The sequence below is a fragment of the Pinus tabuliformis genome, chromosome 6, assembly GCF_031772625.1.
Source record: "Pinus tabuliformis cultivar Carrire ecotype Pingquan chromosome 6, CPIR1, whole genome shotgun sequence".
NCBI lineage: Eukaryota > Viridiplantae > Streptophyta > Pinopsida > Pinales > Pinaceae > Pinus > Pinus tabuliformis.
This window is the reverse complement of record NC_142292.1, coordinates 1,272,028,459-1,272,044,481: the sequence shown is the minus strand read 5'-3', so window position 1 is coordinate 1,272,044,481 and position 16,023 is coordinate 1,272,028,459. Positions and strand designations below refer to the sequence as shown.

The following is a 16,023-nucleotide window of genomic DNA, read 5'->3' as shown; positions in this document are numbered from 1 at the left end:
AAAGGTCAAAGCTGGAAATGTTATGTATGTTGATGGGTTAAAGCATAATTTGTTGAGTGTCAGTCAGATGTGTGATCAAGGAACAGAGGTAATAATTTGATCAAATGGATGTAGTGTTCGTGATCTTGATACAAGAAAAACAGTGATCAAAGGCATAAGGACTCCAAATAATTTATACATATTCAAAGAAGGACAACATCAATGCTATCTAAGCAAGAACGATGAACACTGGTTATGGCACAGAAGATTGGGGCATCTTAGCTTCTCACAGATAAGGAAAGCATGTAAATACCAGGCAGTTCATGGTCTTCCAGACATCAGAATTCCAGACAATACAATTTTCAAATCGTGTCAGTTTGGTAAGCAAACCAGAACTAACTTCCCTGAGAAGGAAGGATCAGCTAGCAGGCCACTTGAACTTGTCCATACTGATGTATGTGGCCCATCTAAGAAAAGGTCACCTCGAGGAGAAGAATATTTCATATTATTCATTGACGACTTTTCCAGGATGTGTTGGATAGGACTTATGAAGCACAAAGACGAAGCCTTTGAAAAGTTCAAATCATTCAAAGCCTTGGTGGAGAACGAATCAGATCACAAAATCAAATGCCTCAGGTCTGATAGAGGTGGGGAGTTTACCTCGAATGAATTTTTTGACTTTTGTGAAGAACATGGAATAAGAAGGGAATTCTCTACAGCTAGGACTCCACAGCAAAATGGAGTGGTAGAAAGGATGAACAGAACGGTTCAACAAATGACTCGAGCTATGCTTGATGAGTCTGGAACTCCCGCAACCTTCTGGGGTGAAGCCACATTTGCTGCAGTTGTTATTCTCAACAAGACAAATATTCGGGTGAACAGCACTCAAACTCCTCATGAGCTCTGGTATGGTGAGACTCCTTCGGTAAAACATTTCAAAATTTTTGGAAGCAAATGCTATATTAAAAATAATGATGAAAATCTTGGCAAGTTTGAACCTAGAGCAGATGAAGGCATTCTCCTTGGTTATTCTCCTCACAGCAAAGCTTACAAATGTTACAATAAAAGGCTTGGAAGAATTGTCGACAGCATTGATGTTGTGGTGGATTAAAAAGAAAACACTCCCAGGCAAGTAAGATCTGAAGACTTCGAAGATGATGAGGACTATCCATCAACATCAAATCAGATTCATAATGAAGAAGAAACCCATGAGGCACCAGAGGAACAGATAAGGATAAAAGAAAAGACTCCATCCAGGTATGTTCAAAAGAATCATACAGAATCTCAAATTTTGGGGCAAAAGGAGACAGGCATACAAACAAGAAGAACAATTGCAGAAGCTTCAAGCTATTTGGCATTACTTTCCTCCACTGAACCACAAAATGTAAGAGAGGCATGCAAAGATGAATGTTGGGTCAAGGCAATGGATGAAGAACTTGAACAGATTGAAAGGAATAACACTTGGGAATTGGTTCCTAGACCAAAAGATAAGAATGTCATAGGGACAAAGTGGATTTTCAAAAATAAACTAAATGAAAATGGAGATGTGGTTAGAAACAAGGCAAGACTTGTTTGTAAAGGATATGCGCAACAAGAGGGCATAGAATTTGAAGAAACCTTTGCACCAGTTGCTAGACTTGAGGCTATAAGAATGTTTCTTGCTCTCTCTAGCTTTCAAAAGTTCAAAGTATTTCAGATGGACGTAAAATCTGCCTTTCTGAATGGAGACTTGAATGAAGAAGTGTACATTGAACAACCAGATGGGTTCATCCTTGGAAATGATCCAAATCTTGTATGCAGGCTCAAAAAGGCTCTCTATGGTCTTAAACAGGCTCCTAGGGCATGGTATTATCGGTTGGATAAATATCTTCATCAACAAGGTTTTATAAAAGGATCAACTGACAGCAATCTATATATAAAGGTTGATAATGAAAAGTTGCTAATACTTGTTGTGTATGTAGATGATATCATCTTTGGTAGCAATGAAGAAGACATGAGTCAAAAGTTTGCCTTGGTGATGCAAAAGGAGTTTGAAATGTCCATGCTTGGTGAGCTCACATATTTCCTTGGTTTGCAAGTCCAACAAAACAAAGACGGTATTTTTCTATCACAAACCAAGTATCTCAAGCAGATCTTGAAGAAATATGGGATGGAGGATTCGAAACCAGTATGTACCCCTATGGTGACAGGATGCAGCCTCAGCGTGAATGATGAGTCAGCAGCGGTACATCAACCAACCTATAGATCCATGATTGGAAGTCTGCTTTATTTGACAGGTACCCGACCAGACATCATGCATGCAGTGGGAATTGTTGGAAGATTTCAGGCAAATCCAAAGGAAACTCATCTTCGGGCAATTACATCATGCATGCAGTGGGAATTGTTGGAAGATTTCAGGCAAATCCAAAGGAAACTCATCTTCAGGCAATTAAGAGAATCTTCAAGTACCTTCAAGGAACTCAAAACTATGGCTTATGGTATCCTAGAGAGACAGATCTCACACTTCATGCTTATACAGATGTAGATTGGGCCGGAAGCGTGGATGACAGGAAAAGCACTAGTGGTGGTGCATTCTTCATGGGTCCTAGATTAGTATCTTGGTTCAGCAAGAAACAAAGCTCTATTGCACTATCTACAGCTGAAGCAGAATATGTAGCTGTTGCATCTTGCTGCACAAAACTCCTTTGGATGATGCAAACATTGCAAGACATGCAAATCACTTGTACTCCACCTATCTCCATCTTCAGTGATAATACAAGTGCAATCAGTATTTCAAAGAATCCTGTCATGCATTCAAAGACCAAGCACATTCCAATCAAGTATCATTTTCTTCGGGAACAAGTGCTTGAACAAGTTGCAGATATACTCACCAAACCGCTGCCCAGGGAGACCTTTGAATACCTCAGGCAAAAGCTAGGGGTAGTTGATGCATCATCTTGCTGTTGAATCTTGTCTGTTTCAGAGATTGTTAGTTGTACACGAGTTTCATATGAGGTATATGCGTACATTCGCTCGTTTATGGATTGGTTGAAGAACGAATGGCACAGGTTCAGGGGGAGCATATATTCTTCTAATAATGCATTGTTGGCATTATTGTAGAAGATCTTGGAGGAGCATGTACAGAAGAAGTACATGGATGTTGATCTAATATTGCTGCTAATGTTTTGTCTCTATGTCTTATACTTCTTTTGTCAAGGTCATGTAACGGCCTATGTCCGGGATGAATGATGTAATATACTTCGTTGTCATATGTAAATTTCTGATGTAACCCCACTTGGTTGGGAGGATGATCCCCACTTGGTTGGGTGATGAATGTATATATAGAATCTTTTGGTGATAGGAAGGTCTTTTGGTGTATGGTGGTTTATGGTTCTTCTTGAAGAGAATTTCTTTTGCAGATCTAGTCTACAGTCAGGGGTAGCACTATCAGCACAGCATGATCTCAAGGGGAGCATAACCCTTTGCCCTTGATGACAAAGGGGGAGAATGACTTTGAGGATCTTGGGGTTGCCATCAAGTCCAAAGGGGGAGATTGTTGGCATTATGACTCAGGTTTGGTGCTATGGCACAGGTGTTGTCCTTAATGGAAACTCACTCAAGTGGCAAATCTCTGTTCAGGCTCTCAAAATAATAGAAAATGTGATACCCACAGGTGAGCCTAACAAAAGCTGCGGACCCGCAGGTGCCCTGAACAAGAAGTGTGGGCATACCCGCAGGTTCTCCGAACAAAAGGTGCGGACGTCAAATTCACTCACTTTCATGCAGAAAAGCACGCGCACGTGGGAATTTTTATGACTGGTCCATCGTATCTAGTCTGACATGTGTGATCCTATGGTTTTGGTCCGTGGTATTGCATCTAAAATATTGAACCCCGATTTTTGGGTCCCTTGTATTGGCTTTCTATGGTTTTGATCCATGGTTTGAGTAAGGGCTTGCCTATAAAAAGGAAAGGAGATCAATTGGCTAAGCACTTTTTATATGTTGAATATCTTAAGAGGAATAAGATCTGAAATAATTATAATCGGTTGGTGAGTTAGAGTTGAACCTGAGCATGAGAAGACAGATCAATTGAGGGGTCGTGATCTCTTTGGCGCATGATCAGATCTGTGGATCTGATAGTCTGTGGCACATTGGAGGACTGATAATTTGGCTCTATTCGGAGGTCCGCAGGCGATCCACAGCGCAGGTGCGGTGGTACGCAGCTCAGCGACAAGAGCAGGTGCGGAGGTACGCAGTCCAGTAGAAGGCGCAGGTGCGGAGGTGCGTAGTCCAGAAGAAGCCGCAGGTGCGGAGGTACGCAGTCCAGTAGAAGGCGCAAGTGCGGAGGTGCGCAGTCCAGAAGAAGCCGCAGGTGCGGAGGTACGCAGACCAGCAGAAGCCACGATGCGGAGGTGCGCAGTTCAGCAGACGAATTAGGTGCGGAGGTACGCTGTCAAGTAAACAGAGCAAGTGCGGAGCTACGTAGGGTAGACAAGGAAGAACTGCGGATATTCGCAGGTTTCTATTGGTGAAGTTGCAGACTTTTCTTGAAATATTTGTTGGCTGCCCTTTGTCTATTGCTGCTAAATTTTGGGTTTAGATTACTGGTATTGTTTGTCTGGTTACTGCATTCTGAGAGGCTCATTAGTTGACTGTAAAAGGAGATTGGTTGATTCACATGTACTTGATGATGATTTGATGTTCATAGATCCAGTCTGAAAATTAATGAAATGTCGTCCTTGGAAGAAAAGAAGTAGGTCAACACCTACGTACTAGTAGCTCAGCTAGTACAAGAGCTAAGGGGGTTGTAGCTCCCTTCCAGGAGAGACTGGAAAACGAGAGAGGGTTGTAGCTCTCTGCAGGTTGCAGCGTGCGTACTGGTAAAGGACTGCACCAGTACAGAATCATTGTAAAAAAAGTTTCTAATTGAAAGAAGATAGAGACACATTGCATCAAGTGGTTTTCACCCACATTGGGTTTCCACCTTATATCTGGTGTTCTTTGGTGTGATTGTCTGTTTTTCTTGTTCCTGTTCATTATTATATGGCACTGACATTCAAATTAATGGTCAACATCTGAAGAATAATTTAAATTATAAATCTAGAGGGAATATTGAAAAGAATTTGATAATACTGATTCACCCCCCCTCTCAGTATTATTTCCAACATGCCAATTATGCATTCTGCCCTTGGGGACAGAAGTTGATATGTTGTAATCTTTCTGTCCATCCAAATGGTGCAACTTGACAATATGTTTCTTATCTTACATTTTGCTATCTAATGAATAAGTATGACAAGCTAGAAGGCTCAGGTGTGCCACTTTGTTATAAAATGCCCACACTATTACCCAGAGAATGAAAGTCCTTTCACAAATTAACAAAAAAAAAAGGAAGTTTGAGGCAAAAAGGGCTTCTGTATGCCTAAAAGATACGGTCTTATTGAAAAACTTTATAGGATCAAAAATTTATTTCTGTATCAAACGACTTCAAGAAGTTTCCAAAGTCAGAAACCATGTTCAACATTTTGCAAAGAGTGAATTGAAATGAGCTCCAAATCCCGAAAAGGGTGAAGAAACATCAAACCTTGCACAGTAAAAAATATTTGAACTGATTCAACATTGAAGTTAGAATAAGGAATACTGGATGGAACTAACCATGCAGAAAACCCTTAAGTTCTGATGTTTTAAGTTAATAGATGTAAGGATATAGAATAAGTGCCCTATGCCACAACAAACGCTTGTAGACCATTATAATGTTACAAACTTGAGTACCAAAGTCCTTTGCCAAAATAACAATGAGAATGTTCTTGCCTCATACATGGGTTCACCACGAGACAAGGAGGCATTCTTAAGAAATTTTCAAAATAGAGAGTATTGCTTGCAATTTCTCTTCATATTCAGCCAAAACATTGATACTCCTGTAAGGAATACGATTGCATTATATTGTCCTACAATATTGTTATACTAAAGTTTAAATAAGACAATAGGCTGTAACAATATCTAATTTATAGGTACTCTGTCGAGAATAATACTCATACATACCATGCTCAGCCTCTTACTTTCAAGGCCTACCAATATGTTTTAGTTAAAGAAAATGAACAGCTATAGCAAGTTAACCAGAATCTTATAATCTAGCAGTACTTGGGATGGACATGAACCCCAAAATTGGGATGACTGAAAACACACCTGTCGTTTTGAGGCAGTTATCCAAGTCTTCTGATTGGATTCTTTTCAACAAATTATCTCCAGTAATTTTGGAAATACTATTTGATGCATTTAAATTATTCCCACCATAAAATATGTTGTAAACATTATATTATTGCAAGGTCTGCTACTTAAACAATTAAGTACTTGAGGCAGTCATCACATCAATCTGCCACAGACTTCAACCAACTCAAGTGATTAACAAGGATACTAAAATGTTATGTTTAATACAGTATCTCACCAAACAAAACCAAAAATCTCTACATATTGTAAAAGAGAAGATAAAAACAGCATAAGTGCAATTCGAGTATGGCTTACTCTAGGCAGAAAAAATATATTTCCAAAATCAACCTGTGATAGGCAACAATCAATCATTATAGGAAGCCATGTTCTCTATTCTGTTTAATATGTCTCTAATATAAAACCATAAACACTCTCTTTCTTTAATTCCATCTTCATTATTTTTCAATAATGTTCCACCAAGTTTCTGTGACAGCGGTATGCAGGAATGGGGAAAAATATTTAGGGGACGTGTAAAGACAGCCCCAAATTTTAGGAAAATCAGGGGTAACGTTGTTGGGGTTCCAAACATAGAGAACCCTGTACAAAATGCTAAAAATAAAAATTTGGTTATATGAGAAACAATGACTGACGAGTCAAAAACATGAATAATAATAGCATGATATAGATATTTTCATTTTTTTAGGGATTTGATTTTTTTTTAATTTTTTAAATGTACTTCTTCTAAGGCCATTGGACAAAAATTATGGGGCAACAACCAGGATTCCTGCCTATTTGGACGGGGGTGCCAGGAAACCCCTGGAAAAGGGAAATGTCCCCTTCACTGTTTCCCAAATTTCACTAAAAGGGGGACATGGGGAAACGTCTCCCACTGAATTTCCCTGTCTTGGGACCATGGGAAGCATGGGGGATGTGCCCACTGCCACCCACCATGTCCCCCCCATGTAACATTGCTTTTCAAAGTGAATGTGCAGTTAGAGAGATATACTTGTGAATCATCACAAAAAACCATGCAATCTATGCAATGTTGTTTGTTCTTTCAAGGAAAAAAGAACAAAGTGAAGCTAGATCAAAGTGAATGTGTGGTTAGAGAGACATACTTGTGAATCATTACAAAAAAAACTATGCAATATGTGCAATGTTGTTTGTTCTTTCAAGGAAGAAGTATGCACTGGAAGAGATTATCACCTTCTCTTCATCACCAAGCTTTTCAAAGAACTCTGTTAATGGCTTAACATATTGAGCAAGGGTTGCAATTTTGTTCGGATCAGTAGAATCTATGCCAGAGCCAGTAAGATCAATTGCAGTAGCTTTGAAGCTGATTTCTTCCAGTAAGGCTATAGTTTTGTACCAACACCAAGCACCGAATCCACCTCCATGTACAAGTACAAAATGTTTCGTCTCCAAATCAGCAGATAATTTAGCATCCTGCCAAAGAAAAGGTACCTTATATGATAAGAACTACAGAAACCTTAAATGCAGAGATGAAACTGTAAGACATAGTATATTGCATGCTTTCTCGGCCTTGTATTTCATCTGGTTTCTAGATACCCTTTTCTTTATCAAGGTTTGGAGAGAATATCCTGAGGTAAGTTATGTCAAAAGCAATTCTAATTCATTAACAATAGTGCCATTAAGGGCACTAAAGGCTGCCCAAAATAAAAGTGAAATTTACAAAAGACCACAACAACTACAGTACTGTCATATAACTAAAATGCTTAAAGAAAACTAGTTGTTTAATTAACATCTTATACTTTGACCTTAATTATGAACATCTATCAAGAAGCAACAGTTAGAACATACTAGGAAGATTTGATTCCAACTTGAACACGCTCAAATTTATTGGAAATTTAAACAGGAATACTTGCTAATAGATATTAAGCTTGACATGAGAAAACTGCAAATTAGGTAGAGTTTCAAACAAACTGTTCAAAGCAGCAGGCATGAGAGTTATTTTGCAAGCATATTAATAGATCAAGAAAGACGACACAATTTAAGAAATCATGAAATGACACTTTAGTCTACAAGCCTTTATAAAGTGCCTGTACCAAGATAGCTAATATACAGGAACAGCAATTCTAACTTCGCTCTAAACGATTTCAGTGTGAACCTCAAAAATTAATAGATAACAATCTCTTATAAAACAAAATTTTGACTATGGTTATCTTTATTTTGCATGGAAAGTACAGGAGTGCACAGTTTGGAAAATGAAACAAAATTAAAGGGTCCTAAAATGCCTCATAGACAGTTCTTTGAATCTCTGACAATGCAGTTATTGTCAAAGAACATTTTGACTTCTTATTCTTCCAGTGTGAGTAGTAAAAGTATTTAAGCAACATTAATCACGTGCATGCATATGTTCATATAGACCTATATTGCGTTGTTGATAAAGCAAGAATATGACAGTGCTATATGTTGGGAAAGTAGTAGGTATTCCAGTTTTGCAGAACTCAAGGAAAATTTGACTGGGAACCCGAATCATTGATTCGGGAGAAACTCTGCCAAAAATTGGCAAAATTGGTGAAAATCAGCAAACATTAGAAAATTGGATCAATTTTTTTTCAAGTTAAGGAAAATATCTTTGGCACAAATTAAATGCCACTTCTCCCCTCTATTAGCATGCTGAAACAAAGTTCACCAATGAAAATGAAATCTGTAAGAGTTAATGAGCAAATACAGCCCCAAAAAGTAAATTTTGATAAAGCTGCTCCCAGCATGAGAAATGTAGCTGGAACTCTTTTTACATAGAGATAGTTAACCAAAATGGACTACCTGAGGGACTGTTTTGAAGGAAAAGGCATGTATGAGGTTGTGCTATAAGGAAAAGGTTTCTGAAATGTTTAAGACCTTGTTGAGCTACATGGAGCTCATTTCTTGAAATGGAAAAGCCCATTTATGTTGTAAACCAGGTTGAAATTGTGTTCGGAAGCTCTAGCTGCTAAATTCGCCTTTGTTGGTTAATTTCCTAGCTTGGGAGTGGTACCTACATGTGCTGGTGCCCATGGCTAGGTAGTAGGAGGAAAATCACTCCTGAGGAGCTATTTTCCCTGAATGCATCTTTAACCTATAAGTATTTTGTCCTAAATCTTTTTATGTGGAGAATTAGTTCTGTTGGTTGTTGTGTGTAAATTTTCCTTCTCCAAATGAGTAAAATTGCCAATGTGGTTATGATAATGTCTAAGGGAAATGTTAGAAATTGGAAGCCATTTAAAATATAGTTATCTATATGTTTAATGGCTGTTACAGCCATCATTTCTTGCTGAAGGATGCAGAAATCAGTCTTTCTGTGTAAAGGATGGTACAACCATGCCAGTCATATGAAGCTGGTTTGAGAGTATCATTGATAATCCCAAAACCATGAAAAGATTGGGATTATCTCTGTGCAGAATGCTTTTATCTGTATTTTGTTATGTGCTCCCCTGTATTCAGCTGATAACATGTGATTTCTGCATTGGAATGATTAACTGTGTAATTAAATGCAAATCCTTGTGTAATTCATGCATGTGGTTAAATCTTTATTTATTTCCACTGCAATTATAATTAGAATGAGTCGTGATTGTATTGCATGTTAAATTGGCTACAAGACGATAGGAGAATGAATTCAACTCACAGTGGGTAAATCTCAATTGAGATAGAACCACAATTTAAATTGACCGCCCCAGCAGTCAACAGAGGCGGATCTGGGTACATTACATAATTGATAATAGGGGAGATTTTCAACTTCTAGCACACTGAACTGGATTTCGTCATTAGAGCATAAATGCAAAACAAGGCTCTGTATACCTTCACCTTGCACCCCTTGAGTGAGGAATTGTCGGATTCTAAGATTGAAAACTAGAAACCAAACTTCTGTGAATAAGTATCAAAGAATGCCTAGGGAAGCATGTGCTGGGTTCAATTTCACGGCTGCATTGCTTGGTTGGCTACTCGGCAATGCTATGGGCAGGCCCCAATGGTGCCAACTCATTTTAAAAATCAAATGGCAACAATTGAAGGCATTTAGCAAGAGAAAGCAAACTCCAATTCACGGACTTGGCCAACACAATCTAATGAGCCATATTTAAGATTTCGACGTTGGTTTGACCCAATGTTTTATCCAGGGATCTCAACATTTAATCATTATAATACATTTTTATGATTCTTGGACTTTAGTGACCAGTTAAAGCCCCATTATTTATGTATTTTGTCTAAAAAAAATTAATTTTGTTTATCTCAAAACTTATTTTTTATCTATTTTGATGAATTTAAAGTCCCATTTATGCATGAAATTTGTCTCAAAAGTTTAATTTTATATATCTCAGAACTGCCCATTTGCACGCTAAATGCAAATATAAATCCGCAAGTTTTTCATATTTCATGTATATATATGTGTATCTCAAAACTTATATTTTATCTATTTCGATGAATTTAAAGCCTCATTTATTCATGAATTTTGTCTCAAAAGTTCAATTTTATATATCTCAGAACTGCCTATTTGAATTTCCACCACTAAATGCAAATATGAATCCGCGCAAGTTTTTCAGACTTTAGTGGGTAGACGGTCAGTTCAAATCTAGTTCTAAGCTAGATAAATGATAATTTTGTGACAAAGCGATTCTGATCTAGTTCTGAGTCAAGTTGTAATTTTGGGGCAAACCAACTCGGATCCGATCCAATTGCAAGGCAGGGTTTTGAGGCAAACCTATTCCGATCTAGTTCCAACCATGCCAAGTCATACTTTTGGGGCAAGCCAATTCCCATCCGATTTTGAGTACAATAACATTGCACCTAACATCATCAGTAGATGTACCTATTAGGTGCTCACCACTTCAGTCTCAGTGGAGTTGCACCATCCACATGGACAACAATGCATGCGCTCTTAAATCATCTAAGCCGAGTCACTGCCAACCAAAGCACGCATGTTTAGCTCTTGTGAACAAATGAAATCTCTGGGGACAACGCAAACTTATAACTCCATATGGGCGCAACCATAAGTATCGAAGTACTGTCTTTGTCGGCCAATATTTCTTAGTTCATTTCCCATGGACTAAAACTGCTCAAGACAAAATATTCAGGCATGCAAAACTGCACAGATACTAGTGCCACAAACCTCCAACGGCATGCAACACTACATAGACCCTAGTGCCACAAACCTGAAAAACTGCGGTCTCAATCATCCATCCCACAGAGAACTATGGCAAATAATAAATGGTATCACTGGGCAGCAAGTTCTACAGCCTAGCATAATGCAAAAATCTGTGAGAAGTTGACCACATATTTCCTGAATTCACTAAACCCAACAATCTCCAGGAAGTGAACGCACTATTACTGTAATCGGCAAAAAACACAATAACTTGTAGGACGTGACCCCAAAAAGAAACTCAGTCCCCTGTAAACACAGACTCTGACCTTGAAACTACATCAATCCACTCAAAAACGCCGAAACCGGTCCTAATATCAGCGAAAAATCAGCTGAAACTAAATTCTTGGAGAAGAGGAGGCACTCTCACTAAAAATTTGTTTAAACACAACAATACTCGGAAAGTGCCAACATTAGCAAAATTCACCTTAAAAACTGACTAAAGAACGAGCGTACACTCATTTACTCGGAATTTGCTGACTTACTACTAAAAGAATTACCCTGGCGTTACAAGTTATGAAAGACAGCGGGACAGACAAGAAGAAACACGTCCATGAACTCAGAATTTGTGAAGACATAATAAGCATTAATGAGGCTATATCAGATGCAGAGCACAAAATACAAACCTGATTAATGAGTTCCAGCGGGTGAAGCAGAGAATCCTTTGAGACCTCGGTCTGACGCTAGCGCTGCGTGGAAGACCCTGCTTTGGTCCCCCGGGCGGTGGATTTCGCTGCGACGTAGAACGCTCAAACTGCATGCGCCCGTTCTTCGGTTGATGCTGCTGCTGCGACAGAAAAAATGCCAGAGCTTGCTGCTGCAATAACTCATCCTGCAAATTACTTTTGCGGGTAGATGATCGACCTTTAACCCATTTGTCCCCGCCACGGACCGACCTGGGAGACGGAGACCGTTTTCCCGTCCGCGGCAGGCACGCCAGCCGGTTTCCCATTGCCTTTAAGGTCCTGCACGTTGAAGCACTGATCGTTGTGGAGTATGTATGAAAGTTTACTTAGTTGTCTCTTTCTCGGCCTCTTGCTTGCAGCCAATGAACTCAAACTGGAAGGCTTAGTGATCAAACTCCTGGCGAGAATTTATTGAAGAGGTCCAGTGTACGAATCCCGGGGAGGTTGCTTTTATTCTTAGAAAGTTTCAGTTTTGAAATCATAGTGAACGAAGCTTTATTTCAGGAGGTCCAGTGTACGAAACCCCGGATGCTGTTTATAGGGATTGGTGAAGTGGAGGATGAATATGAAAAGGATGTTGAAAGGCGTGTCCGGGACGGCATATATTCGATTCGACACGACGAAATCAAGTCAACACCAGATCATCCTTCGCCTTCAACCAAAATCTCATGGTACGAAGGGAATGGAAAATAAATTAATAATAATATAAAGATTAAGAAGTTTGCTTATAAATTTTTGCTTATTTTAATTATTTTTTATTTTTTATTATCTTTTCTCTTGAAATTTTGTTGGGATTATATATAAATTGTTTGCTTATTTTAATTATTTTTTATTTTTTATTATCTTTTCTCTTGAAATTTTGTTGCGATTATATATAAATTGTTGAATTCAGGTTAAAATGTTTTATTTTTTTTAAGTAATAAATTTATTTATATATTTAAAAATGTAATTTAAATAATTATGATTAAAATTTATATTTAAAAAAATATATTTAAATTATATAATTTTATTAATTATTTTTTATTGTTTAAATTGGTTGGTGAAATGTATGTTTGTCATATAAAAAATTTAGTATAACTTAGTTGTCAAATTTATAGTGAACTAATAGTGGGATGTTATAGGCCAATGCATGTTGACTTATCTTGTTATTTAAAGAAAATCATGCCACTTGGAATTTACTCGATATTGGTTCATTAAAAAGTAAACTTACCTACTTCTTTAATACTAACTCTTAACCCAGCATAAATAATTGACTTATCGTTGCTATTTAAAGAAAATCATGCCACTTGGAATTTACTCAATAATGGTTCATTAAAAAGTAAACTTACCTATTTCCTTAAGATCAACTTTTAACCAAACATAAACAATTTTAAAATAAACACCTAACACAAATAGAAAAATATATTATCATTAAAAATAATATTGATTTTATATAAAAAATCAAAATTAAATATTATAAACAAACATCTAATTTAAATATATATATTCTCTTCCTAATAAAATTTTAGAACATTTGTTTTCACATAAATAAAACTAATTATTTTGATTTTAAAGTTGAAGCACATACCACAATTATTAATAGTTATAGTCCTTATCGATTCACCACTTAATTTTTTATTTTTTTATACTTTTAAAAATAGTTTTATTTTTTTAAATTTTAAATTTATTATAAAACTATGATGATGAAAAAAAAAACATTTTTATACCATTTAACTAAAATTATATTTTAATTTTAAAATATGATTTAAAATAATAATTATTTTAATTATCTCGAATGTGGGTGTACGTAGGGGCTGATTTGATGGCAAGGGAACGGGACGGCAAGTGGCATAGCCACATGGCCACCGTAAACCTGCACACAAAGCCATAAAACCGTCTAACAGCAGCAGTAAATGTCATTCAATTCGGCACTCGAATCAACTCGCCAGCGCCAACCTGCCTCAACTCTACATCATGGAGCCCTCAGGTAATATACGACCCACCTCCTCTGTTTCTACTCCTATGCCTCTGAGTTGCAATTGCCCCCTGGCTGCAGTGGAGCCAAGTTCACGAATAGCAACGGGCAGGCGATGCAACATTCTCTGCTGCATCGATTTAGGACAGGGCGGCCATTACTCTCAAAGCCTAATATGCAACCTGACTTTCAATTTTGCATCTTTTGAGCCTTCTGAGCCTTCTGAGCCCCACTCAGTGTCAACCTCACACAGTCATTCTCTTCATCCCCACGCCATCATGCCCCAATTGCGCCATCGAATGCGCAACAGAAGGGGTAGCAGCAGAGGCAGACTGCCCCGTTCTCCGCCTTCAACAATTTCAGACTCTTCTTCCCCCACAACAAATTATGTCTCAGGCAGTTATCCAGAAACTCGCAGCGATGGAGGCCACTTAAGCGCTACCCACTCCCACCCTTTGCAAACTACCATTCCAGCTACTGACATCCCCTCCAGCTCTCGGCATCCCAACCATTCAGCCCAATTCATCTACCATTGCTCTCTGAACCGACCACTCATCAAGGCGACCATCACAGTCACCTTCCAAGAGGAACCTTCCAGCGATGAAGACTCCCCACCAGCGCAATGGAGAAGAGGGATAATGCACAGGGCAAGACCATTGCAGCGGAGCAAAATCAAGAACCTCAGGCGAAGGATGACACGGGTGTGTTGCAGAATGACGAGGACGGGCTTGACACCTACGGGTGTTTCATCATCGAAGAACACCTGTCAGCACCGCATGACACATAATTTTCCATGCATCTTCGGTTTTCAGGTTCACAGCAATCAAGTTTATGGTTTATTTTTTGAATTTTTGAGCAAAATCGTTAGCCTTGAAAATGAAGTCTATAGAATTTTGCTACATGATTCAACTGTTGGTTTCCCCTACGCAGGTAGCAATTTTATTTTGGATTGGACTGGTTTCCCACTTCTGGACAGTCTTAATCTTGCTTCTGATGTATTATGCCATGAACCTTGGCACTGAACTGCAGAGGCCAAAGCCTCCTTGTATTATTTTGTTATAGTACTAGATATTAGACTTATTTAGAAAAAAAAAAATAATAATAAATAAATAAATAAAAATAAAATATTTTAATTAATTAGAATTAGTCTTTTTAAATCTTTTTTAAATATAAATATATAAAACATTTAATAAAAATGAAAATTTATTCTTTTATAATCACCAAAATCTTAATGATAATATAATTATATATTAAAATCTTAAAATAAATAAATTAATTATATGAATAATGTTAGATCTAAGACTTTTGTGATCCATAATGTAGAAGAAAGTCTTTCGGATTAATCACATTGATAGGATTTGGTCGACATTTCGAACCAGCTAATGTGGTTCATCCTCAGGACTAGGTGAGAAATCCATCGATCATAAGGAATAAATAGTAAGGATGCAACATTGCCCAGAAATAGCCATTAAAAACTAGTTGTTGGTGAATTAGTATAGCAGATATCATTGAAGTGTTTAGAAATAATGGGTATAGCAGATCTCAAAGCCTCAAGGCCTTTCACAAAGCCTGCAAAGATCCTAGATTTAAACCTGCTCGTGATGATCCTATCTCTAAGGTTCATCTCCCGTATATCCAAGGAACCACAAATAAGATTGCCCATATCCTCAAGAAGATTAATGTCGCTTCTTCATTCAAACCTCTCAATACAATTAAGAATTCTCTTAGATATGTTAAAGACTCTATTGATCCTTATGACTCAAAAGGGGTCTACCTTATTCCCTGCTCATATGGGATCCCCTACATTGGAGAAACAGGCAGATCTATTAAGTAGAGGATCAATGAGCATGTTGTAGATATTAGACACAATCACTCCCGCTCATCAGCATTAGCCAAGCATGCAGAGAAATCCAAGCACCATGTCTGCATTGAAGAATCCAAAGTCATTGCTAAGGTCGACCACTTCCACCACAAGAAGCTTAGAGAGGCGATTGAGATAGAAAGGCATGCCAAAAATCTTAATAGGGATGATGATTGAAAATTGAGTAAGAGTTGGATTCCAGCTCTCTCATCGGAAGTCATCA

General features: G+C 37.9%; 1 pseudogene across 1 annotated transcript in view; it reads right to left on the bottom strand.

Annotated features, from left to right (window-relative positions):
- LOC149263291 (putative methylesterase 11, chloroplastic) overlaps nt 1–12,561 on the bottom strand; it is a 142,986-nt pseudogene extending 130,425 nt beyond the window's left edge. Inside the window, exons 1-2 of the transcript XR_016259247.1 lie at nt 11,926–12,561; nt 7,369–7,608 (exon numbers count right to left, since the gene is read on the bottom strand). The product of XR_016259247.1 is annotated as a putative methylesterase 11, chloroplastic (transcript). The remainder of the gene's footprint in view (nt 1–7,368; nt 7,609–11,925) is intronic.
- Nucleotides 12,562–16,023: the final 3,462 nt, after the last annotated feature.